This window comes from Canis lupus, chromosome 17 (genome assembly GCF_011100685.1).
Source record: "Canis lupus familiaris isolate Mischka breed German Shepherd chromosome 17, alternate assembly UU_Cfam_GSD_1.0, whole genome shotgun sequence".
Classification (NCBI taxonomy): domain Eukaryota; kingdom Metazoa; phylum Chordata; class Mammalia; order Carnivora; family Canidae; genus Canis; species Canis lupus.
Window position 1 is genome coordinate 7,692,545 of NC_049238.1, and position 26,098 is coordinate 7,718,642.

Genomic DNA, 26,098 nt, shown 5'->3' on the forward strand with positions numbered 1-26,098 from the left:
AGTAGTTTCAGGAATATCCCTCCCCACCTCCTTTTTTCTTTCCCCCTTGCCAATATGTCCTTGTGACTGACTGTTGAATCCTATTTGAAGATAACCTTGAAAGTCCAACTGTGGATTCCTTGGAGAATTAGAAGCTGGGCCTTCTGGCCACCTGCCAAGGCACATATCACACACTTCAGTGGCTTGGTGGTTGCACTGTGACATCCACGTGCCTTATACATGTGCCCCTAGGGAGGCTGAGGGACTGCCCTTCTCCAGGCTCTGCTGCATCCTGTGTCGCTGACGTCTTACCACACAGTGCAGAACGGGTCGTCTGTGTCTGTCCCCTCCAGTGCTCCAGGAGCCACTCGAAGACAAAGGCCATGTGACTTGCTCATATGGCTCCATTCCCAGCTTCCAGCAGGGCCCCAGGGAGATGAATGAATGAAGGGTCAGCGAATAAATGTAAAAAGTGAATGAGATGCCACAGGGCTCTAGGCGTATCAGTTCTCCGTTTGTTCTGGGCCAGGTAATTTTGTTTGAGTTGGTGGAACTTGGTGAACTTGTGAGACTGCCAGAGTTCCCCCCGAGGTCAAAGGCCTAGTTCCCCGCGGTGGGGGTGGTTCTGGCTCCAGAGTGAGATCAAGAAGGACCACCAGGTGGCGCCAAGTCCCCGCGCTGGGCCGTCGCGATCCCCAACTCCGCAGGGCCCAGAGAGCCCCTTCCAAGAGGCTGAAGATTCTTCTAGATTGTTTTCTGGAAGCTCAAATCGAGCTCATGGAGGAAAAGAAATTTTGTAAAAGATGGCCTAAGTTCAGCTAAAGGGAGAGATGAGTCTAAGATGAGTCCAAATAGGCAGAACACAGCCTCAACCCAGAGGTTCAACTGCGCTGCTCTTACAGGTCCTCCGGTCCCCCCGCTCCAGCCCTGAGGCCCCACAGAGGGTGCCACTGTGCCCCTGGTCACACAGGCAGTCTGCCTTCACAGAACAGACTAGAACCCAGGTCCACCACCCTGTTACCTTGGTCGGCTGGTTGTCCAAGAGGCAAACAGCTCTGCTGGCGTGCTCTTCTCGGGGGCATGGGGCACTCGGAGCAGCCCTCCAGGAGAGTATCTTGTTGTTCCCCGACCTGAGCCCTTGGCTCCATTTCTCCTCGTCAGTAGTGGCTCCTTCCCCCGCAGACATGAGCCTCCCACTGTCCCTGGGGGGTGCTCCTTCCCTCCTTGCTTAACTGGGAGGTCCTTCTGGAAGTGAAGGGAACGCCACTGTGCTTCACATCCTTGCGAAACCTTCCCTCACACCAATTTCTTTCTTTCTGGGGCTCCTTGTACTTACAGTCAGCTTGGGCTAGTTTCACACTAGGTGTTTGCAGCCAGGGATAGATTCCCTGCAAGAGTAGGGATGGTGAGGATTAGACTTGCAGCTGGACAGACAGGCTTTGCATTGACTGGCCATGTGACCACTCACCTCCTGCCCATATAACCTTCCCCTGCCCCTACAGCTTTGCCTGCTCCCCAGAACCCTGCTTTTTTTTTTTTAATATTTTATTTATTTATTTATTCATGAGAGACAGCGAGAGAGAGAGGGAGACACAGGCAGAGGGAGGAGAAGCAGGCCCCCTGCAGGGATGCCAATGCAGGGCTCAATCCCAGGACCCCGGGATCATGACTTGAGCTGAAGGAAGATGCTCAACCACTGAGCCACCCAGGCATCCCCCAGGGGTCATGCTTCTATTGTAGTCCCTGTAAATGGCACCCACTTGGCTTGTGGGAACCCCTGGACCGGCAGGTGTCCAAGGGCTTCCCCACCTCTGCAGGGCTGCTCAGCCTGCCAAGAATACACTGCATGGTCATGCTGCCCGCAGAGAGGGTGCCTGGCTCCTTCTCGATGGAAAGCCTCGTTTGGGCCTTGTGGTTGCAGCCTCCCAACTTCCAGCTGCAGATTTTGTGTTTTATCTGACAGCCCTATCCATAGGCAGGGACAGATCCTCGTCAGGCCTCTGTGGGGCCTGAATGGGATGTGTCACCAGGTGCTGATTCAGGTACAACAAGTGGCCTTCTGATCAAACCTGAGGCTGCAGCCCACCCAGCCTGGTCCCTGTGGTGAGGCCACTGCAGAAGGGACAGATGCCACTGTGGCCTCCAGAACCAATCTGGCCCAGGCTAACTCCTGCCTGAGGGCAGGCCCCCCGAGATTCAGGGTCTCCTCCCCACTACCACCTATTCTCTCCTCCTTCCATCCCACTGCTGGCCACAGCCACCACTACCTTCTCCTGTTTTGGTATATGTGCTGCCGAAGTGAGCACTCCTTCTTCCATTTTGGAATTCCTGGGACCAGAGTGGCCTGGAGGCAGGTTCTCCGGGCTCCTTCTCTGCTATTTCTCTGAGCTTGCACGTACCCCATCCCCACTGGGGGCTTTGAATCAGTCTTATAGGTGAGCTAGAAACCACACAGACAAGGGGAGTGACCCAGGAACTCACCAGCCCGCAGAGGACTCATTCCCTGACTTTAGCCAGTAAACAAGGCCAATAGTCTGCTCGGAACATTTCTGAGCCCCTTCCCAGAAGTCTCTCGAATGCCAGTATACTTAGTACAGGCCTTTTAAGGCCCTTGAATTGGGACACATGGTTCTCATGCTGATGACAGATCGGAGCTCCTGCAGGACAGGGCTGGAGGCTCAGGCCCACCTGTATTCCCAGGGTAAAGCTCCCGGCACACAGCAGCCTCACCAATGATATTTATGAAATGAGCGGATATGGGAGTTGAGACTAGAAGGTTAAAGCATGTGCCCGGGCCTACAAGCTGCAAAGTGTCTTGAAGCACGGCTCTGGGTACCAGGGTCCCGGAGCGGCAGCCAGTGTCTGTTATTAGAAGCTGTGGGCTCTCATGCGGAGAATCTCTCCTTTTCCTAGTCCTCACCACTGCTGCTCCATATTTCACTTATCATTTGTTGATGCCATAAGGAAACGGAATTCTAAAATAAATTCCTTTCCCTTCCCCAACCCCCCAAACTTCTGAAGATTTAAGCCTGGCATTACAAATCTTCTAAATACTGTTGCAAAATCCCAACAGCTTATACAGTGAGCAAAGTGCAGATCTGAAGAAAAATCCCCAATGAATTTTTTATCTTTTCTGTGCCGGCAGCTGCATGATTTCAAAGGGAGGCAGCGACTCCGTCTCCATTCAGGCTTTTACTCCTGGGCAGAGATTAAAAAGGTGAAAATCTTGAGCTGGATCAAAGGGAAGCTCTATTTCTATGTGGGCCACGGATGCTGCCCATAGCGGTGTGTTTTGGAGAGAAACAGACTCTCGGTGGAAAGGGAACATTCTGGAACCCTCTAGATTCATGTGCCTCTTCCTCTGAGAGGCTTCCCTCCCTCCCTCCCCAGGGCAGGTACAGACTTCTGGCCGGCACCACCCTGTGGCTACTACTCCATGTGTCCACTTGCCCTTCTAGTCTGAGATCCCAGGTGGGATGGAGGGGGGGGTGCTCTTGTTGGTCCTGGACCCACGAGAAACACATCAAGAGGTCAAACAGTTGTCAATCAGATAAAGGACTGGTGCTCCTGTGGCCCAGGGGAGTCCAAGCTCTTCCTTGGCATAAACACAAAGAAGCAGATCTCTTTCCTTCTCTTTGGACATTTGTGTCTGGCACACAGTGGGCATTCAGCACATGTTTGTTGAATATTATAGCACGTATTTATGAGTGTTGGGGGCGGGAGTGGGGCAATAAGAAATTACCAATACGTCTGTGCCGAATTGCCTCCTGTAAGCCACACCTGCAGTCTGTGACCCCAGCAGTTATTTTTATTGTAGACATGAGATGGCCGATGTTCAGGAGTCCCCCCGGGGCCCCAGGACTGGCAGGGGAGGGAAGCCCATGCCATCCCCGAGCCATAGGACTATAAGGACCGTGTTGCGGACCATACTGAGCCACCGCAAATGAGGGGGACTCCGTTTTCTGACATATCACCGTCTGGCCTCATTCTTGGGGATGTTTCCTACAGCTCACCTTCTGAGCCCCCTCCTTCTAGAAGCCTCTCGCTCCATCCGACTGCTGGAAGCTGCCAGGGAGGCCCACCGCGTCTGCCAGGTATCGCTGCAGGGAACGCGGGAGGCTCCTAATTGCACCGCGAGTCAGTCTCTGTGCGATCAAAAAAGTGGTGACTGGGTGATGGGCACTGAGGGGGGCACTTGGCGGGATGAGCACTGGGTGTTGTGCTATATGTTGGCACATTGAACTCTAATAAAAAAATTTAAAAAAAAGTGTTTTCGTAAATCAACGGCAGACCTCTTGCACCCAGGACGAAACTGGTGCGCAGTGCTGCACCTGAGGGGCTCACCTTCGCTCAGCTGTCCAACGGGATGGGCGGCAGGCTCAGCCCTCAAGGAAGCAATGTCTGCAGTGGGCTTGGAAACTGGAAAGCCCTGCTCCTGCCTGACATGATCCCATGAACCCCCGGGGGCCAACTGAGGGTTCTCCTTAAGCCCTGGCTTCCATAGGGAGGTGGGGTTGACTTCAGGTACTCCCAGTTGAGAAAGCAGAGGTGGGGGGGGGGGCCTCTGGAGGTTGGTCCTGCTCCCCGGCCTGCACTTTTTGGGGTTGAGAATAGAAACTCACAAGCATGGTGTTAGGGGTTGAATTGCATTCCCCTCAGATTCACATGCTGAAGTCCTAACCCTCAGGTATCTGTGAATATGACCTTATTTGGAAATCGGGTAATCTACTGCGATGTAATTAGTGAAGATGAGTTCATACTGAAGCAGGTGGGCCCCTCGTCCAATATGATTGGGGTCCTTGTACAAAGGGACCCTCAGGAAGGAGCCTAGTCTGCTGACCCCCTAGCCTCCAGAATTGAGATGATCTGTCATTTAAAGGGCTCAGTTTGTGACACTTTGTTGCATTGGCCCCAGGAACTAACCCACAGGGAGAGCATCTGGGGGACAAATGGACAACAGCAGTCCTCTGGGATGAGTCTACATCTCTCTTGTTGGCCTAACCTTGCCTTCAGGGCTCAGGGACAGAAGAGAAATACCTGCCTCTTTGAAGAACTTTCCATCTAGGAATGACACGCCTGCCTGAGAAGCTAGCCTAGACAAAGAGGGAGTCCTCAGATCCTTGAACCCAAACATTTCTATATTTGGTGATGGAGCAACCATCTTCTTTTACTATAAAAGGAAACTGCAAGGCCCAAACTCCTTATCTTATAGGAAAAGGGTGCTCAGGGGAGCCCTGAATGCACACCCCTTTCTCCCAAGGTGATGCTCTAGTAAGTGGCAGATCCCACATTCAGAGCAGGTGCTCCTGACTCTGGACCTGGGCTCGAATTTAGTACATTCCTTTTGCCTTCCCTTTCGAACAGGATGAGCTCTGGACCTCAAGAATAGGCCAGAGTACAGAAAAGATTTGTGGTGTGCTTGAGGCCCTGCTCAGGATCTCAGAGCAGCACGGTGACGGGGTGGCCATGGCCATGGCTGAGTCTTGAAGGATGGACGAGACTGGCTCTGCCCAGGGGTTGGGTATTCTAGGGCATGCTAGGTATTCCCAGCAGAGGGTACAGCATGAGCAAAGGCCTGGGGGCTAAAGATAGATCGTGTGCAGGGGAGCTGTAAGCAGTTCAGTGTTTCTGGAGTTCAATGAGCCGGGGAGTTTAAAGAGGAGCCAGGTGGGGGGCTGGCAGGAAGGTGAGCTGGATGAGGGTGGGCTGTATCTTTGGAGTCGCCTGATAGGGTAAGGATATAATTTATCATTCACCCCAGGACACGTTGACAAGTGAAAAGGTGCTAAAAATAATGAACAGGTGTTAATTGCTCGATGGCAAGCGTGAGCCATGACTGTTGCAGACACCCCGTCAGAGAGAGCCCCTGAGGTGTTGGGAGCAGGATTTGATGCAGTCACATCTGTATTTTGGAAAGGTCGCTCACTGCAAACACAAGACGGCTTGAGCAGATTTTATTTGCAAAGGTAAAACATGCTCAACGTGGAGCTCCCCCTCGCCCTCGTCCCTGAGCCCCCTTCTCCAAAGCAACCCTGGCCTGGGCGCTAGAGTTTCATCCCAGAGAGAGCGTGAATATGAGTAGGTGTGTATCTATCTCCTCTTTAGCACAGCGGTCACACTCAGCACACTGTTTTACCCTTGCTTTTTATTGATTATGCCATGGAAGTCATTCTGTCTTAGTGCACTCAGAGCTGGGCTTGTCTTTTGTTGGCTTTAAAACATTCCGTGGATTCAACAATTGCATCCGACGTTTGCCCTACGGATGGACGTTGAGGTGGTTTCTGATTTTGTGCTGTTATAAACGATGCTGCGAATAATATCCTCAGACAGAGGATTGGGTGCGTAGAATGAATTGCCTGCAATGGAATTACTGAGCCCAAGGACATAAATACATTTATAATTTTAAGAAATAATGCCAAATCGTCCCTCATGGGAGGGGAATTCTTTCTATGCACACGATCCTAGGCACAGGGACGTGAACTGGAGGGAGCACGCGTGGAGTCCCGGGGGACTGGGCGAGGTGGGCGATGGGAGGCAGGGAGTGTGAACAGGTGACTATTGCAACGTCCAGGAGTGAGACATGAGGGTCTGATGCAAGGCAGTCATGGTGGGGGTGGTGGGAAGCGATGATTTGGAGAAACACATTAAGAGGTCAAGTCCTCATACGCCAGGTGACGGTGATGTATGTGGGGTGGGCTCCCACTTCTCTACCTTGTATAACTGAGGGGTGCAGGTGAGTTTATTAACCGAGAGAATGAGGTCTTCTGGCAAAGTGAGGGAGGTGGCTTCGGAGGAACAGAGGGTCTCTCGGGGGAAACGTCCAGAAGAAGTTGGGTGCACGGGCCTGAGGGCAGGGAGAAGCTCTAGGTGAAGCCCCAGTGGTGTGGGAGGTGGGGCCTGAGAGCTGGGGGGACAGCCTGGGGAACCAGCATCAGAGGGAAGAGCCAGCCAGGGGCCCGGACGCAGCGCTGCAGGAGGGCCTCCTTCCGAGCCTGGCTCTGCATTTGTAGGTCTCGAGAGGTAGGGCCTCCCTGACTGTGGCCCCTGGGTCCCTCCCTGCCTCACCTTATGCAGGCCCTGGAGGGGGAGCCTGGGGCTCAGCCTTTTTTTAGGGGCAGGCTCAGGGGAGAGGCACATGGAGTGTTCTGGAAGTGCAAGGAAGAAACTCTCGAATCTGGAGGCAACAGGTCTGGCAAGGGAGAGACTCGAAAGTGTCCATTAGACAGAGCAATTAGGAGATCACGAGTGCCCTTGGCGGAGCCGGTTTCAAACAGAGCCTGGGATTCTTTGAACCGATAATAGAAAGTCGGCGTGTTTACTCATTGGTTGTATCCTAGCAACAGTGTGTTCTCAACAGGGCTAAGTGTTCTAGAAAGCAAGACCAAATTATACAAGAACACAGCGTTCTAGAATGTCTGCCTGGGTCTGTCAGCCAATTTCCTTCTTAGAGGTACTCAGGAGATTGGTAAAAACGACCCTCTTTCCCTCTAAGTTTCCAGGTAGTCCACGGCAGGCGTTTAGCACACTATATAGAATGTGAGTGCTTTGCCTGGGTCACCTCCCGGGACTCCACGTTACCCCGAGGCGGGACAGAAGAGTGGGGTCCCAGCCGGAAAAATGAGCTGAGAGTTGTAGTTCGCCACCTTGAAAATCAAACGTCACTCAATGGGCCGCGGGACTGTCTGCTGTCCAGGCCGACACTGGCAATGCCATCTTCCCAGCCCACTGTGGATCCTCCCACACCGGTGGTGGCTGGGGTGACCCACTGCCCACTTCCAGCAGCTTCGAATGATGCTCGGAAAATGCAGATGGGCCTTTGACCTCCGAGATTCCCCTGTTGGGCACTCCCTCCCAGCACCTCACAGGTCTCAGGGAGAGCGCTTAGCTTACTGCCGTATGCGATTTGTTCTATGAACACTCATTTCCCCCCACAGATGGATGGGGAGCTGGTCTGGGAGGAGGGGCTGGTCACAGATGTGTCTTTCTCAACTGTGGGTAAGGATTCAGGGGCCAAGCGCAGAAGATGACTGAGGTTTGGTCTCTCCCTCTGAGGTCCTGTGGTTGAGCGGAGGACATAACCTAGAACCCAGATTTCTTGGAGGAAATGCAACAAACCAGAGAGAAGAAACCAGGGTGGGGGGCACCTAACCCAGCACGGGGCAATCAGCAGAGACATCTTGGAGGAGGTGATGCTCTGTCTTGGAGGAGGTGATGTCTGTGTCTTGTACAGAGCATGAGAAAGAGTCAACCTGGAAGAAGGTGTGCAAGGATGTTTCTGACCTTTGATGCAGCCTCTGTAAAACACGCAGGTGTGGGCTAGCATGGCACGTCCTATGACACTGGGGCCCAGAGTCTAGGAAGGTAGCTCCCCTGCATTGTAACTGGCAGTGTGGCCCTAGCAATGCTGTGGAATCAAGAACTTGATGGGGACAATGCCTTTCTTTAAGCAAAATGAGGTGACATTGCATTTCACCCTCACTCCTCTCTTCCCTCCTGATCACAGAATGAAGCCTCTGAGCCTGTGTGTGGGGTGAGCACGAAGGGGGTTGGGGTCCTCTCAGCCCTGCAGGCTGGCAGGCTTTCTGGCAGTGTAGACGCGGTTCTTGCAGAGCCCGTCCCACATCTGAGAGATGACAGCTGCCCCTCTGGCTCTCTTGAGTGTGACATAAAATAATATGAAGTGGTCTTGGGTGGGGTCAAGCCTCAGGTCTGTCTCACTAGTTCCTTCGTTTGTACGGTTATGCCTTTGGTTTGCGCCGAGGGACGACGCCCTAAGAAACAGAACTTGCTCTTGAGATTATGAAGCGTGTTGATCGTGGAGGTCCTTGTGTATCAAGTGCCCCAGAGACATTTGCCCCAGGAAAAGCCATCTGGGTGGCTGGCTTGATTTTCCCCTTTGGGAGCCAGTATGTTTTTTATCGTGATAATCTGTGAAGTTAGAAATAATTATTTTGCACCCTTAAATGTGCAGATAAGCACAAAGGGTAATAGAGCTCTCAATGAGTTATATTTTTATAAACATTGAGTTGTCTTACTGGAATAGAAGACGGATAACATCGTCCATTCTGCTTCATCTCTCCTCGGAGGAAACCACTGTCCTGAGCTGGGGATGCATCCGTGCCGTGATTTCTAGTTTAGAAGGTAGACTTCCGTAAGCAATCTGCAGCATCATGGAGTGTATGTAGACATTTTTACATGTAATTTGTTGACAATGTTTTGAACTTGCTTTTCCGCTCAAACATCCCGCATTCTTGAGATCTATGATTGCAACGCATATAGGAACAGTTTATTTATCTTTTTTAACCTGGTGTAGTAAACATGTTAGCTGATCGGGTTTCTCTATTTTTGCTGCTTAGGAATCTTTGCCCTGATTTTATAACTGAGTATGCACACATTAGCTTTCCCTCAGGCATTGTCTTTCTACTTTACCTGTATTTTTTTTTTCCCTGAGTTAAAAGAAAAATAGATTTTTCATTTTTAGAACAGTTTTAAGCTCATAGCAAAGTCGAGAGGATGGTAGGGAGATTTTTCATATATCCCCCTGCGCCCACACAGGCATAACCTCCCCCATTATTAACATCCCCTATCAGAGGGGACCTTTGATACGATTGATGAACCTACGTTGACACATTGTCATCACTCAAAGTCCATAGTCTACAGTTAACTCTTGGTATTGCACATTCTATGGGTTTAACAAATGTATGATAGCAGCTATCTAACATTGTAGCATCTTACAGAATAGTTATTACTACCCTAAAAATCCTCTGGGCTTTGCTTATTCATCCCTCCCTCCCCCTTACCCCTGGCAACAACTGATCTTTATAGTGTCTCCATTGCTTTGCCTTTTCTAGAATGTCATATAATGGGAACCATGCAATGTGGTGCCTGTTCAGATTGGTTTCTTTTAGTAAGATGCATTTAGGTTTCCAACATGGCTGTTAATGGCCTGATAGCTTATTTGCTTTTAGTGCTAAATAGTATTCCGTTGTCTGAATGCACCACAGTTCATTTATATACAGAGGAAATTTTGGTTGCCTCCAACCCTTGGCAATTAGGAATAAAGCTGCTACAAATATCTGTGTGCCGGGTTTTGTGTGGACATGTTTTCAATGCATTTGGGTAAATACCAAGGAATGCAATTGTTGGGTCATATGGTAAGAATACGTCTGGGGGCGCTGGGCTGGCTCCGACACTAGACCGTGTGACTCTTAATCTCAGAGTTATGAGTTCAAGCCTCATGTTGGGCTTGGAGCCTCCTTAAAATTAAATAATAATAATAATAATAATATGTTTAGTTTGTAAGAAACTGCCAAACTGTCTTCCAATACCCTGATTTTTAAATCTATCCACTTTTCACTTTTTTTTTTTTTTTTTAGGATGCTGGAACGTTATCTCAGATCCTTTCTGGAATGAGGCAAGGAAGAGATGCGAGCAAAGCAAGCACATAAACATCTTATTTCTATCCAGGCTTGGCAGCTGGGGACTCAGGCCAGATCTTGGAGAGGGGAACTGGAAGACAAAGCCTGTTTTGAGGTGGGTGTGCATCAAACGCAGGCTGCCAGGAACTGGGTCCAGGCAGCAGACTCCTGGAGAGTCCCCATCTGTGCCCCGAGGATCCAGAGATGAAGGGGTGCTCTGGCGGGGGGGGGCCCAGTCCTCCATCAGCTGCTCTGTACCTTGAATCACAGACCCTACTTTCACTGTAAGGGGGCTCAGAGAGCAGCTCACCGCTGCCTGAGAGGGCGCCTTGCCTTCTCCTGCTGGTCAGGAGACCCCGGTCAGGCCACCTTGGGTCTGGGTCAGGCTCAGGTGCCAGCACTGGAACTAAAGCCATGACAAAGTGCTGGCTGACCCCTCTATTGATGGGAAGCCTGTTCCCTGGGACGTCCACAGCCCTTGGATCTTGCTTCCTTCTAAGTCTTCCAGGTCAGTGCCTGAGCCCCACCAACAGGGCCCCCTTGCCCCCAAGAAGTGGTCCCAAAGCTAGTTCTGGGCCATCCCGACATCCTCTCTTCTGCCCTCTTGCTGGTAGGACACTCTGCTCTTTCTCCAGTCCCATCTCTGCCCAGCCCAAAGCCTATATCCAAACGAGCGCCCCAGGACATGCCAGCGTCCTGACCCCCCACTGCTTGTTGGGACACCTTCTCGCACTGCTCGTTGCCACCACAATGGTCCCCATATTCCTTCACCAGAGGGCCCTCTCCTTTGCCCCTTGCTGCTTGACCAGAATCCAAAGGGTAGAAACACAGCTCACTTATTAGAGCCCGAGGGCCTAACAGGCACGTGGGAGGCACTCAGAAATAAGGCGAGGAATTGAAATAATGTCAGAATATGAACGTTCAGCCTGTTTTAGTACGCGACTTAAAAAAAAAATCTTTTCTTTGCTGTGCTAGAAGGATGGGATGTAATTATCCCCTGCTTTATAACACAGTCAGGGGATTAAGCTCTTTCTGTCCTGGAAGAAAGAGGAGCCAATACATCAGTCGCTCTGGGCTTTATGCACCACTAAGATCAGCTGGGAAAGAGCGAGATGTCTTTGCGGGGAGGAGGTGTAGGCTGGCATCAAGGAATACAGGAGGTTGCGAGGGCTGGTGGTTAGGGGAGGTAGCCAGAACCCTCTGGCATGGACCTGCTGCGATGGAACCAGAAGTCACCCAAGAGTGGAGCGGTGGTGAGTGGGACCAGGGAAGCCAAGGTGAGGGGACTGCTTGCATTCCTGATGCGTAGAGGTGACCAGATGCCTCCAGCATGAGACAGCCTTCCCTGGCCGGCACCTGGGCCCACCCAGCAGGCCCTCCTGCTGAAAGGTCTTGGAAAGTCTGGAAGGTCTTGATGCCTGGGTGTGGAGTGCCCACGGGAGCTGCCCTCCGGATGGGGGACCAGGCTGGCTCTGTCTGGTTCTTCGTTGGGGACCTCCTAATGCCTGAGACGCTGCTGTGGCTGTGAGCGCGGGCACACCTGTGCTAAATAAACTGAACAAGCTCCAGTCCCCTGATCTGGGCCAACCGTCACTGCCCCCCACCTCCACAACACACCGTGTATCAAACGCAATGCTGTGCTGCTGGGGTGCAGCTCACCCTCCACGTGTACCAGCCGAGGCTTCAAGCTTGCACGTCACACCGCCGACAGCAACAGATCTGATCCTCAGCGAAATGTAGAGACCAAAGTTTAAGGGCAACTCCTGGAGAGCTTTTGGGGATCCTCTGAGGCCTTTTACTCAGGATTGTCCCCATCTGTATTCTGGGTGAGTAAGTTCTGGAACCAAGATCAGAGGTCTGCATGTAAGTTCTATTTTAAACAAGAAATTAAAACACTGTTTTAATACGTTCCGTGAAGATATTTGAAATAGCAATATTAATTAAAATACTGGGGGTTCACCATGAGCCAGTTATCATGTTAAGCACGTTACAAGAATTGGCTCATTCAGTCCTCGCAGCCACTGCATGAGGTGGGCGCCGGCGAGGGCCAGCATGCTGTTGGTTTTCTTCCTTAAACAGCGACACTTCCACACGTGTGGCTTGTGGCTCAGGATGTCACATTAGTGACTATTTCTGCATAAAGTCATTCTCAGAAACCAGAGAAAATTGACATGTTCTGCAAACAGCCAGGGAGCGTTTTTGACCTTGCCTGAGCTGCTTTCCTACCACTGTATTAGCTGCTTCTTTGGGGCTCACTGGGAGCTGAGTAGGACATAACCATGGTAACAGGCAATCACCTCCAACTCCAGTTGCTAATCTGGGTTAGAATTGCCCTGCTGGAAGCTCTTTGAACATCCTCAGGAGAGCCTGGAAAGGAGCTGTGAGAGGCACCAGTCCCACCGGGTGGGGGTCCGTGGCCCTGGGGCCCCACAGGTGCTTTGGCAGAAACACCCTCTGCATGGGACACCTGGGTGGCTCAGTGGTTGAGAGTCTGCCTTTGGCTCAGGTCGTGATCCCGGGGTCCTGGGATCGAGTCCCGCATGGGGCTCCTCACAGGGAGCCTGCTTCTCCCTCGGCCTCTGTCTCTGCCTCTCTCTTTGTCTTTCATGAATAAATAAATAAAAATCTTAAAAAAAGAAAAACTGGAACACCTGCTTTCAGTCAGAAGCCTCAGCCTCAGACTCCAGCCTTGTTGCCCTGCCCGTGTGATATGGGGCAAGTCACTTCCCGCTGGTCCCTCAGAGTCCCCACGTGAGAGGGAGATGATGTTTTATGGCTGCCCCTGATTCTCACGAGAATAGGAAGAGTTAAAGCTTATGAATCATATTTTGTAAATACAGTGCCAACGTCAGGAGTTACTGCCTTTACTTTTAGTCCCATGGAGGCGTGTCTTTGGGGTGGTGGAGTCAGGGAAGTTGGATGACGCATATTTCAATTTTCTAAAACTTTTTGCTATGGTAATTTTCAAATACAAATGAAAGTAGATGGCATAGAATAATTTTCCACGTATTCATTGTCACTGTCAACCATTAACAACATTTGGCCAGTTTTGTTTCATCCATTATCTGTAAAAAAAATTATCTTTATGGAGATATAATTTATATACAAGTAATGTAGCAAAATGTACCTTACTAGGAATTTAGACACTCATATAACCGTCACCACAATCAGATATTTAACATTTCATCACTTCCCAAAATTCTCTTGTGCCCCTTCCCAGCCAACTGCCCCTTCCCGCCATGGTTCCAGGGCCTGGAACAGACCCTTCATGGGACACATGCAATCTTCCTAGGGATGCTGGGACCAGAGGCAGAGTAAGGCCTTGTTCTCAATGGGGATAGAAGGATGGAGGAATTTTTATACATATATATAACATGCATATAAATATACATAACAAAATTTACTATTATAACTATTTTTTAAAAGATTTTATTATCTATCTATTTATTTATTTATTTATTTGAGAGAGAGAGAGAAAAAGAGCAAGTAGGGGGAGGAGCAGATCGAGAAGGACAAGAAGATAAATCAGCTCCACACGGAGCACAAAGCCTAACGTGGGGCTTGAAATGTGGGGCTCAATCTCACGATCCTGAGATCATGACCTGAGCTGAAATCAAGAGTTGGATGCTTGACTGATTAAGCCACCCAGGTGCTCCGGTTTTTGTTTTAAAATATTTTATTTATTTATGAGAGACACACAGAGACAGGCAGAGACATAGGCAAAGGGAGAAGCGGGCTCTGTGTGGGCAGCCTGATGCATTTGATCTCAGGACCCCAGAATCATGACCTGAGCTGAAGGCAGATGCTCAACCACTGAGTCACCCAGGTGCCCGGTGCCCCTGTTGTAACCATTTTTAAGTGTACAGGTCAGTGGCATTTAGGACACGGACATTATTGTGCAACCATGACCACTATGCATCTGTACAACTTTTTCTTCATCCCAAACTGGAATGATAACTCCACATTCCCTCTCCCATTCTGGCCACTATGCTGTAGCATGTGTTAGATTTCCTTCCTTTGTAAATCTGATAATATTCCATATTTTGTTTATCCAGTCATCTGCCAATGACACTTGGGTTGCTTCCACCTTGTGGTATTGTGAGTAATGCTGGTATGAACATGGGTGTCCAAATATCTGTTTGGGTCCTGGCTTTCAATTCTTCTGGGTGTATACTCAGAAGTGGAATTGCCGGATTAAAATGGTCATTCTATGACTAATTTTTCTGAGGAACTGCCATACTCTTGTCCAGAGCAGCTACACCATTTCACATTTCCATCAGCAAGGCCCAGGAGATCCAATTTCTCCATATCCTTGTCAACACTTGCTCTTTTCTGGGCCCTCACATCCCTCCGATAGCCGTCCTGATGAGTGTGAAGTGGTACCTCATTATGGTTTTGATTTGCATTTCTCTAATGACTAATGATGCTGAGCATCCCTTCATGTACTTATTGGTCATTTTTACACCTTCTTCGGGGAGGTGTCTATACAAGTCCTTTGCCTTCCTCTTCTTTTTAAAAACATCTCCTCTTTCTGCAAACTATTTGGGCCAATTTTTTCTTTATCTTAAGTGCATTTATTATTATGCACTTTTACATTTTTGGTCCTCTTCTTCCAATAATTCTGCTTCAGGCAGTAAATAATATTTGGCTGTCCTTATTTTGGAAGGGTGTCTTCCTTGGGAATCTGGTTACTTTGGCCAGTGAGGATGAGTTCAGGACCGTATAGTGATATAAAAGGCCAGGCCAGCATCAGTCCCAAGTCTAAAGGGAGGAAGCGGATGGAACAGAAGGGATCAGGATATGCCACCCTGAATTTGCCACTTTGACTAAAGAATTATTTTGAGCTGAAGGCATTTGGGTTCCTGAAATCCCTAATCTGCCTCAAAGCAGTCTCCCAAAAAAACTCAGTTTTCACAAAGCCCCTTCTGGGAGCAACTGCAACCAACTCTCAGAGTTGACACCACGCCCAGATAGACATTGTCACAAACTGTCCTATCTCCATCTATTTGCCTGAGAGCCCACATATCCTTCCTCAAAGTCATGTGATTTCCCTAAAACAGGGAAATTTCTTTCTCCTTGTCTGTTGCCCCTAAATCAGGTATACAGACCCTAAGTTCTAATCCCCACTTTGAGTTACTCATCTCTGGGTATGTGTGATGCACAAGCTTAGAAACTTCTGTTGGTCTTCCTCTTGTTAATCTGCCTTTCATCAGTCTGATCCACAACCAGGGAACTGGAGAGAGAAGGAAGAGAAGACTCCCGTCTCTGCAGAACCCAGGGTATTGGAGCCCCCGGTTCCCAGAGAATCCCTCCTCTTTCTGGTCTCCCTCCCTGGAACTACTCTGGTCAGGGTAGTGTCTCTGGTTCCCAGTGTCTTGGGTAGAGCCAGACTCTCACCAGGTCCCCATACTGTGAGTTTCTGGGGGCGATGAGGGTGGCTGGGTGGTCTGCCCTCCCTGGTTCTTCTCAAATCCTCCCCACAGCAGGGATCATGCAGTTCCCAGTGCCCTGACTGTTCCACAGACACCAGGAGTGGTGGCCTGGCCAGATGAGCCAGCAGTGACTGTTCTAAGGCTCACGATGGCAGCCAGAGCAGAACTTCAAGTGCCCACCCACACTCTCATTGCCATCTTCCACCACCCAAGACCATTAAGAGCTGAAGTCTACTCCCACGCGGGCCTGCACGACACCTACCATCTATATTAACATAACTGGGCTATTCTTTTCTCTTCATTAATGTGACTTCATTTTTTCAGGAATCTCCAGCTCAGCCTGATTATTGTTATAGAAATTTCCATAAAGACTCATCAGCTTTTCAATGGAAAGCATCCAGAGACCATTTGTGCCCTAAGATTCTTTGATTTCTTTGCTCAGAATCTGTACTTTCTGTTTCCACCAACCCCAATGGTCCAGTCATGGCTGTACCCAGTCCTGATGAAGCTTTCCCCCATTGGAAAGACTGCCTTATTTTTTTAAAAAAGATTTTATTTCTTTATTCATGAGAGACCCAGGGAGAGAGGCAGAAACATAGGCAGACGGGGAAGTAGGCTCCCTCTGGGGAGCTTGATGCAGGACTCGATCCAGGACCCTGGGATCACACCCTGAGCCGAAGGCAGATGCTCAACCACTGAGCCACCCAGGTGCCCTGGAAAGACTGCTTTAAATCAAACTTCCAGGGATCCCTGGGTGGCGCAGCGGTTTGGCGCCTGCCTTTGGCCCAGGGCACGATCCTGGAGACCCGGGATCGAATCCCACGTCGGGCTCCCGGTGCATGGAGCCTGCTTCTCCCTCTGCCTGTGTCTCTGCCTCTCTCTCTCTCTCTCTCTCTCTCTCTGTGACTATCATAAATAAATAAAAATTAAAAAAAATAAATCAAACTTCCAGTTCTCAGTAAATTTGGACAATGGCTTCTCCTCTCTGAGAATTGCCAAACATCTGGGAGGTGATATTCCCCTTTACTGTGGGATGCAATAAACTCCGCTCAGTTTTCTCAGAAAGATCATTTTTGGGAGCCAGCTTTTGACACTGGGCACTGCTTAAGCCAGTCTTTGGTTTTCCAAGACCTTTTCATCTCATTGTTCTGGTTCATTCCTTTGATCTGTATTTCTCTTGCTCTGTAATTTCTCCGGATTGATTTTAGGGGAGGAAGCATCAGGCAATGACAATTTGCCACTCAGCATGACTTTCCTTCCAATTGCATCAAAGGGAACTCACATCGTTACGGTGTAGACTGTCCAGGACAGCATGCCAATTTCAGTTGCTGTACAGGGCCAGGATCTAAGTTTGTTTAACCAAAACTCCCAGTTACATTTTATATTTTCCCATGATTGATCCTGAAATGCAACTAATCTTGACTGGCATTTCAGCTTCAATCAGGAGGGGAATTTGTTAATTGTGTAATTAAAACACAATGGTGATCTAATAATGGAGTAATAATGCCAGCTTAATTATTCCTGCTTTTTGTGACTATTTTAAAAATATAAAGTCTGTAGGCAGAGAATAATTATATACTGATGTTTCAGTGGTTTAAAAATTTCTTATTTTCTAATGCTAGGTATCTGGTTAGTGTAATGGGCATTTTTATTCATTTGCAATAAAAAAAGTTAAGTGTTTACAAAAATTAAATATGGTATTGAAGTCATGGCTGTTTCAACTTATAATTATTGACTACGATAGCTCTAGCAACTCCACCCCTCCTAATGCTCCTGTCTTCACTTGGCTGCTCCTGGCACTAGGGAAAAGACAACAGGGTAAAAAGATGACACTCAGGGTTTGAAGCCACACAGACCCAATTCAAGTCCCGCTGTGTCACTCACTGGGTGTGATGTTGATCAAGGCCGTGACCTTCCTGATTCCTGGTTTCCTCAGATATGAATGAAAATACTTGTATCCAATAGGATTGTCAGCAGGACGCTTTTGCTATTATTGTTCGCTTGATTGAAATGGATGTCATTTGAAATTGTTTAGGATCCTATACACCAGGCTCTACACCACCAAGTGCTTGGATGTTTTTCCTTATCAAGTTTATCTCATAATGTGTACGGCTACACAGCTCCTTCCAAACAGAAGGAGGGGCATTTGTTCATGAAAAATTACTATGATTGGGAAAGGTTGATGGAACTTGAGTATGGATAAGCTTAGCTTCTGCTGACGGCCCTAAAAAGAGAGAACTTGTCCTTAGCCCAGAAGGAAGGGCACAGCCTTCCTGACGGCAGGGTGAGTGTCAACATGGGAAGGATCCATGTTTATCTAGCTAAAGGAGAAGCTTGGCAGAAAAGCCAAGAACTGCAGGTAGTGGGGCAGGCCTGGCCTGAGGAAGGGAGCTCTGGTCTAGAGGTTCCATCCTACAGTCCTGTCCTGGGGATGAGATGGAGGGAACCAAGCTGCCACTTCCCTCACACTACTGACTCTCCTTCCTAGGCTCTGGGTTTGTTCACACCATCCAACCCTCTCATCCTTAGGCTTTTTGTGTGGTGCCATCCTGGAGTGCCACATGGGCTTGCAGGGACCAGATTCACAGCCTCTGAAATGGGAGTGCCCAAGATGATTCACAGAGGACTGAGGACAAATATTAGAACTTCCATTTATATTTATTTTTCATCTTGTTCTATCATTCTATCTTTGTTTATTTGTTGTAGTGCACATACTGTGGTAGTTTAATCATATTTCACCACTGGTAAAATTTATAAATGAAAAAGAAAAAACGTATAAAAGGAAAATATGCATTTACTGAGGATGCACACTTATTGATGGGCAACTCATTAAAAAAAATTGGGCAATCACTGCTCTTGACTACCTGTCCCCTGTGGGCATTCTATTTTGAGTTGCAAATTAAATCTCTAAAATCCTTTCTCATCCTCCCAATCAGCCTCTCAAGAGCTTGGCTGGCAGCTGTTGGGTGACCAGCAAGTTGGAGCTCGTGAGTCTACAAAGCTGAGAACTAGTCTTTCTCTCCCTGGTAAGCCTTGGCCTTGCTGAGCCTTAGCTTTCAAATCGGTCAAGTGGTAGAACAGTAGCTGTCTTTGTCTGCCTCGTGGGGTGTTGTAAAGACTCAGATCATATCGCATCATATGGAGTCTGCAGAACACCAAAGACAAGAACATTAAAAGCAGTAAGAGAAGAGTCAGAATGCTCTCAAAGGAATGACGATCTATACTAAGAGATTTCTTCTTCTTTTCTTTCTTTTCCTCCTTTTCATTCTTCTTCTCCTCCTTTTTTTTATAGATGGTAGAAAAGTTTCTTTCCTTTAGAACTCACCAGCTGTGCTCTGTTGAGATGATCCCAGCAATCATGCCAGCCACACCTGGAGCCACAGCACCTACAATTCCAGTACCTTCTTCCCTCCATTGGGCCATGGGTGGGTATGACTTTGGCCACATCAGCATCGAAGAGCTTTTTCACAGCTAGTTTGATCTGCTGTTTGTTGGCCTTGACATCTGTCCTAAACGTCAGTGCACTGCCGTTCTTCATCTTCATGGTTGACGATGTGGTCAGGGGAGATGTGATGATGGCACATGGGTCAAGTTGATACTTTGGGTGCATTCCTCTGAGGATACTTGGGTTGCTTTTGGAGTTGCAGCGTCTTGGGGTGCGGAAAGGTGGAACGTGGGTGACATGAAACAAGATTGTCTCTCTCTTTCTTCATCTTTGTGGCTGTGGACACCTTTTCTGTACTGCCTATTTGGCCTCCAAAGCCTTTGGTTTGACCTCAAGTTTGGGAGGTGTAGGGATTTTCATGTTTTGCTTTCAGCACTATTTGTAAAACGGCAACATAGCAAACTTCTTTTTTTTTTTTTTTTAAAGATTTTTTATTTATGATAGACATAGAGAGAGAGAGGCAGAGACACAGGCAGAGGGAGAAGCAGGCTCCATGCTGGGAGCCTGACGTGGGACTCGATCCTGGGTCTCCAGGATCATGCCCTGGGCCAAAGGCAGGCGCTAAACCGCTGAGCCACCCAGGGATCCCCCATAGCAAACTTCTTAATAGCAACAGTGGAAGTCAGAAGGTAATGTACATTCAGCCAGCGTACTGGAAGATTTAACTGACAGTCTAGAGTTTTACATGCAGAAAAATTGTTTTACAAGAATAAGGATAACACAAAGATATTGCAAGACAAACAACAGAGTTTATCACAAATGCAGCTTCACTGAAGGAAGTTCTAAAGGCAGAAGGACCAACCTAATGGAAGGGTAAAGAAGCTGGTAAGCATTTGGACAAATCTAACAACCTTTCACTATACTGAAATATCAACAAGAATAAAAACAATTGCTACTTTGTGAGATGAAACAAATGAGATAGAATGAATATATCAGAAATTTTAGCATATAAATTGTGAAGTGCTTCTTTGTTTGGAAGGAAGATAAAGTCATTTAGGTTTTATTAAGTATGCATGTTAAAAGCTTTAGGTTACCTATTGAAAAAAAGAGGGAAGGTATATTTCCAAACTGGTGAAGAGAATAAGTGGGATAAGGATAAAACACCACCTTAAGTAATCTGTATAAAGGCAAGGAAGAAGGAAAATAAAAAATGCTTTAAAAAGTAGGAGATATGTATATATATGACAAAATATGGTAAGGAAAGAAATCCAAATATATCAGTGATCACAATACATGTAAATGGATTAACATTCTATTTAAAAGATAAAATTTAGACTGGATAGGAAAACAAACATAGCTTTCTGCTATTTATAAGATATATCTAAAACACAAGGGCTGGAATTTGCTTCAAAATAGGTAGATGAGTAGTTAGAGGTAGATAAATGAATGGTAGTGCGGGCAGCCCGATATTGGACATTGATCATTGCTGGGACTGGATAATGTGTATATTAGATGTATTATGCTATTCCATCTACTCTTGTGTGTGTAAGGACTCCTCTATAATAAAAGTAAGTACAAATATCAGACAAAACAGACAAACTGTAAGCATACAGAATTGTTATATGTAAACGTACAGAAAAAGTATTAGGTAAATACTAATCAAAAGTAGGTGTAGGGATCCCTGGGTGGCGCAACGGTTTGGCGCCTGCCTTTGGCCCAGGGCGCGATCCTGGAGACCCAGGATCGAATCCCACATCGGGCTCCCGGTGCACGGAGCCTGCTTCTCCCTCTGCCTATGTCTCTGCCTCTCTCTCTCTCTGTGACTATCATAAATAAATAAAAATTAAAAAAAAAAAGTAGGGATCCCTGGGTGGCGCAGCGGTTTGGCGCCTGCCTTTGGCCCAGGGCGCGATCCTGGAGACCCAGGATCGAATCCCACGTCGGGCTCCCGGTGCATGGAGCCTGCTTCTCCCTCTGCCTGTGTCTCTGCCTCTCTCCCTCTCTCTTGGTGACTATCATAAATAAATAAAAATTAAAAAAAAAAAAAGTAGGTGTAGTTATAAGCTCGGGGCACCTGGGTGGCTTAGTCAGTTAAACCTCTGACTTCAGCTCAGGTCACGATCTCAGGGTCCTGGACTGAGCCCTGTGTGGGGCTCCCTGCTTAACAGGGAGTCTGCTTATCCCTCTCCCTCTGCCCCCCCACTGCCCCCACTTATGCTCTCTCTCCCTCCAAATAAATAAATAAATAAATAAATAAATAAATAAATAAATAAAATATTTTTTTTTAAAAAGCAGGTCAGCATAATAATAAAAAGATTCAATTCATCAGAAAGATATAATAATTCTAAACTTGCATCTACTTAGTGATATAGCCTTGGAATACATAAAGCAAAAGTTGGTTTAAGAAAAGAACTATAGGGCAGCCCTGGTGACCCAGTGGTTTAGCGCTGCCTTCAGCCAGGTGTATGATCCTGGAGACCCAGGATCAAGTTCCACATCAGGCTCCCTGCATGGAGCCTGTTTCTCCCTCTGTCTGTGTTTCTGCCTCTCTTTCTCTCTCTCTCTCTCTCTCTCTCTCTCTGTGTCTGCCATGAATAAATAAATAAAATCTTAAAAAATAAAAGAGCTATAAGAGGAAATTGACAAAGCTACCATCAGATTGGGAGATTTAAATATACTTTTCTCATTAATTAATAGGGAAGGCAGATTAAAAATTCAGTTTGGATATAGAAATTTTGAAAAATACTCTTAATAAGGCTTGATATAGTATATATGTCAATATATAGAGCATCATAACCAATGAATGAATGAATGAATGACATCCTTTCCTTTTATTTTTATTTTATTTATTTATTTTTTACATCCTTTCCTTTTAGTCTTTAAATAAAAAGGCTTTATACTACGGGTCATTTCTAAGATATATGGAAGTGGAGATAATAGCTTAATAAAGTCCCAGGTGTATATCAGCAGCTTAAATGATTTATTAGCTCATGGGCACTCCTGTTTCATCCACTCCCACCCACTCTTCTATCCTGGCTTATTTCTGAAGCAAATGCCAGACATTACACAATTTTACCCATAAGCATTTCGGTATGTATCTTTACAAGACAGAGACATTCTAAAAATGGAACAATAATACCACTCTCACATCTAAAAACAGATGTTAACAATGAATCCTTAATATGCAGTTAGACTTCAAATTTCTCCAATTTTCATATATACAGTTTGTTTGAATCTTACACTGGTTTTTTGGCATGTTTCTTGTTGCTCTTGTAATCTATAGCTTCCCTCCATGCTTTTGAAACTTTTATTTTCCCTTTGCAACTTATTTGTTGAAGAAACTAGATTGTTTGCTGTGGATTTTGTCCATTGCGTGTCCATAGTGTCCTTTAACATGTCCTTCTATTCTCTGTTCTTCCTGTAAATTATTAAGTCAATCTAAAGACTTGATCAGTTTTAGATTGAGGTTTTTTTTTTAGGTGAAGCTGCTTCATAGGATATATGTGTGCTCTTTAATCAAGGGCAATGAAATAACTGGTTCTTTATCTTTTGGGAATGTCAGCAAGTATAATAATCATTGATGATAACCATGGATCCATCAGGCATTGTGAAACTGGTGACGGTCTAATTCTATAATTCCTTCATTTAAACTAGACTATTGATGCAAAATAATCATGTCCGTATCAACTCGTGGGTTACCCAGAGATATAGTTTGTAGAGGAAAGGCTGGACAAAGTCAAATGTACTTTGATATTCAAACAGCCAATTAAATATAATATTACAAATACCACTTATAATATCATAAATAAAATTAAGTGCATAGAAATAAATATAAAAGTATGCAATACCAAGATTGAGAAAATGATACAATTTTTACTGAGGATAATTAAAAAATAAATGGCAAAATATGTCAGGTTCATGGATATAAACCATTCAAAATCATATAGGTGTTAATCTTTCTAAACCAACCCACACATTCAATTCTGTGTGACTCTAAGCACCAATGTTTTTGGTTGATCCCAAAATGTAGAACGAAGAGCTATTTGCCAAGTATAACCAAAATACTCCAAAAGTACAAGGTGGGGACTAGTCCTGAAAGATAATGGTATTTAGTGAAAAGTTACAGTGATGGTGTGGTACTGGGGCAGGGATGTAAAAATAAACCAACGGAATAAAATGTAGGCCCAGAAATAGACTAGGCATATATAGAAACTTGATTTATGGCAAAACAGAGCAGTGTAGGCTAGTGGGGGGAAATGTACTTATCATTAATATTGCTGAGTAAAAATAACCACATAGAAAAAAAAAACTAAATAGGATCCTTCCTCATGCCATTTATGAAAATCAATCCCAGGCAGATTAAAGATTATAAAGCTTTAAGAAGATAATATTGCATTTATCTTTATGACCTAAAGATAAAGAAGAATTTCTTGGATAAGACACAAAGGACTACAGGTCATAAGGTAAAGATGGGAACATTTTGATGATATTAAAATAAAGAATTCTTGTTTATTAAAGAGATACGAAGAGAATTCATGAAGCTGTTCATTGCTGGTAGGAATGTAAATGGGCACAAGTACTTGAAAAAAACAGTTTGATGTTACCTGGCAAAGCCGAAGGTACCTGAGCCTGGGGACCTGGCGTCCCTGCACTCTTAGGAATCTATTCCAGAGAAAATCTTACCAAGGATGCTCAGAGCCGTGCTGATCCTGCTGGAATCAAACTGGAAACAACCAAAGTGTACATTGGCGGGAGAAGGGAAATATAAGCTCTTGGTGTGTTTATACAATGGGATGCTATACAGCATCGAAAGCAAATGCACTATAATATTTTCACTGAGAAAGAAGAGCATCAGGAATACAGGGGAGCAAAAAGGGAAAAAAAGGAGTAGAAGAATGAGTCTCTGTCATTTTGTTTATGTGAAGTTCAAAAATATGCAAAATTAAATACCTTTTGGGGATACAAACACTGTAAGACTATGAAGCACAACAAGGAAATGTAGATGCACAGGGTTCATGGCAGTGGTACTGGGAGGGTGGGGAAGGGTGCACTGGGCTGCAAAGATGCCAGCTATTTTCTGGTCTTCACCTGGGGTGTGGGTCTGTGGGCACCTGTAGCAGTGTTGGTCTTTGCCCCCTACACACTGGTTATAAAGATCCCTCTGTACCTATTTATATCTACTAATATCTCCTACATCTACCCAATAGAGACAATGGTTCGAACCCTTTGGGTTTACAAGGGAGCATGATTGTTGCCCTTCCTTGGGAGCCCTGCCTGCACCCAAGAGCTGTTCTGTGCACTTGTAATTGCTAAGCAGGTGTACTATATACAGCCCTGACTCCTGCACACGGTGTCTGGGGTCGTCTGGCCAGCTGGAGTGAGGAGGGGATGGTGCTAAGGACCACAAGAGGGAGGGAGGCAGAAAGTGGGCTCCTAGGAGGGTGCCCTGCTGCTTCCATGGTGACCTCAGAAGGAGGGAGTCATCTATATCCTTCAAGAGCCTGATTGGACCATTCTGTGTCAGAGCACCTCAGGCACACCAGCACCAGGTTCTGCCCAGCCTTGGGGGGACGCCTCATCGGACAAATAGATCCCTAGAGACAAGCCTTGTGAGGGGGAGATAGGAATGGAATACAGAAAGTCGGTGCACCATCATTCTATCTTACCTATGGTTGTCAAGGTTACCAGAGCCTCGTGTTTCTTAGTAACCACTCCTCCCAAAATAGCCTCCACTGGTGCCAGCCAGCGAATTGCATCCTGCATCCCAGTCATGTTTTACACGGTTCTGAGGGGAAGACAAGAGGCCCCTTGCATGGAGTAAGGTTATATGGATAAGGTTACGGCAGCGCACACAGCTGTTCCTCATCTGGTCTTTACCGTGGCTGGGTGAAGGATTATAATCCCCAGTTTTCAGATGAGAAAACAGGATGGGATGAATCACAAGGATCAGAACTGAATGGAAAATCCAGATTTTGGGGGGCCACTGACACTGCCTTTCGTGGCTAATGCTTGGTTACACAGCAAGAGAGGATGTGTTAGACTACTGTCCACTCTAAGGGCTGAGTGCACCAGGCTGAGAGTCTGCCTTAGGAACTGATACTCCCCCTGCCTGTCCCCTGCTTTCTTCCTTGCCAACAAAACCCCAGTTTTGTTCCCATGTGAGGGGCTCTGTGCCCCCCTGCCCCAGGGAGTGAAGGTTGATTCCTCTTGATGACAATTCTATTCCCTTGTGATTGTTTGAATGTGAAATGTGGCCCCATCTTGGCCAATGGAGGTGGGGGGAGTCTGCAGTGGGACATGATTCTGGGAAAGGAGTTTCCCCCTAAGAAAAGAAATTCCCAGGAGGAAGTGCCCCCCTCCTCTATGACTGGAGGCCCTTTGCACATGAAAGAGCCCACCTGTGGCCTCTAGGGAAGATGTTGCTGATGATTGGGGCGGGGGGGGGGGGGGGATGGGGGGGGGATGGGGGGGTGGAAAGCCCTTGGGTCCAGCTCTGAGAGGCCACCTCCTCCTCAGAACCAGGCTCCCTCCATCTGGTCATATTGGCTGGGTCTCTTCTCGCTGCATGTCTAGAGACAGAGCTCTCTTCAGCTGTTGGCTCCAGGTGTATGGGGCTGGGAGCTCCCTGGTGCCGGGCATTTGTCACATAACCTCCGCACCCCCAGTCCAATCTTTACCTGGTAGAGGCAGTGTGTTGCGGGTGGGGTGTCACTGAGAGTAGGGCTGGTTCTCTTGACTCAGTGATCCCTGGTAGGAGGTATCTGTACCTCCATTTGTGGGGGACTCCTTGGTGACTCTGCAGAAGGTCCTTGGCTTGGCTCCTTCTTAAAGTTGGGGTATGAGTACCATCCTTACTCAACATTTTAGGAGGTAGGCTTATTTTG

General features: G+C 47.1%; 2 long non-coding RNA genes across 7 annotated transcripts in view; one reads left to right on the forward strand and one right to left on the reverse strand.

The window, feature by feature from the left end:
- Positions 1-5,978: 5,978 nt before the first annotated feature.
- Positions 5,979-24,825, reverse strand: LOC119869780. Of its 2 annotated transcripts, XR_005372088.1 has the most exons (5): positions 24,165-24,825; positions 23,898-23,937; positions 12,015-12,234; positions 7,045-9,237; positions 5,979-6,823 (listed from the first exon to the last, which is right to left on the reverse strand). It is a non-coding gene; the product is annotated as an uncharacterized LOC119869780 (long non-coding RNA). The 2 variants fall into 2 exon arrangements; XR_005372087.1 differs by having other exon boundaries at positions 23,898-24,825.
- LOC111090490 overlaps positions 7,403-26,098 on the forward strand; it is a 54,096-nt gene continuing 35,400 nt past the window's right edge. For 2 of the 5 annotated variants that reach the window (XR_005372083.1, XR_005372086.1), the window contains exons 1-2: positions 7,405-7,515; positions 10,356-10,512. This is a non-coding gene — a long non-coding RNA (uncharacterized LOC111090490). Of the gene's footprint in view, positions 7,516-9,022; positions 9,157-10,355; positions 10,513-24,532; positions 25,032-26,098 lie in introns of those variants that run through there. The other 3 variants (XR_005372082.1, XR_005372084.1, XR_005372085.1) reach the window with 2 other exon arrangements.